The sequence below is a fragment of the Buceros rhinoceros genome, unplaced genomic scaffold (genome assembly GCF_000710305.1).
Source record: "Buceros rhinoceros silvestris isolate BGI_N320 unplaced genomic scaffold, ASM71030v1 scaffold7162, whole genome shotgun sequence".
Lineage (NCBI taxonomy): Eukaryota > Metazoa > Chordata > Aves > Bucerotiformes > Bucerotidae > Buceros > Buceros rhinoceros.
In genome coordinates, this window is record NW_010398243.1 from 71396 (window position 1) to 71703 (window position 308).

Here is a 308-nt window from a genome sequence, read left to right on the forward strand (position 1 = left end):
GCAGTGCTTCCTCAGCCCTCCTTTCCTCCGTAAGGGAGAATGGTGACCTCTCCCTTTGCCTGATTCAGTGTCAGTGCTCAGGAAGGGGCCCACGTGAGTACAAATTCCTTTGCCTGTGCAGACCCTGTGGATGGAGCCATGGGGCTACGGATATACTGCAGCAGCGAGCTGTCATATCTTCAGGGCAAAGACTTGGTTTTCATACAGCACCTTTTGATCCATAAGGGGGGAGAGAGTTAAGTATTTATTTCCTTTATTCTGACCAGAGCTGAAAGCTTGATTTTTGCAGTGTGCTTCCTTTCTCCTGC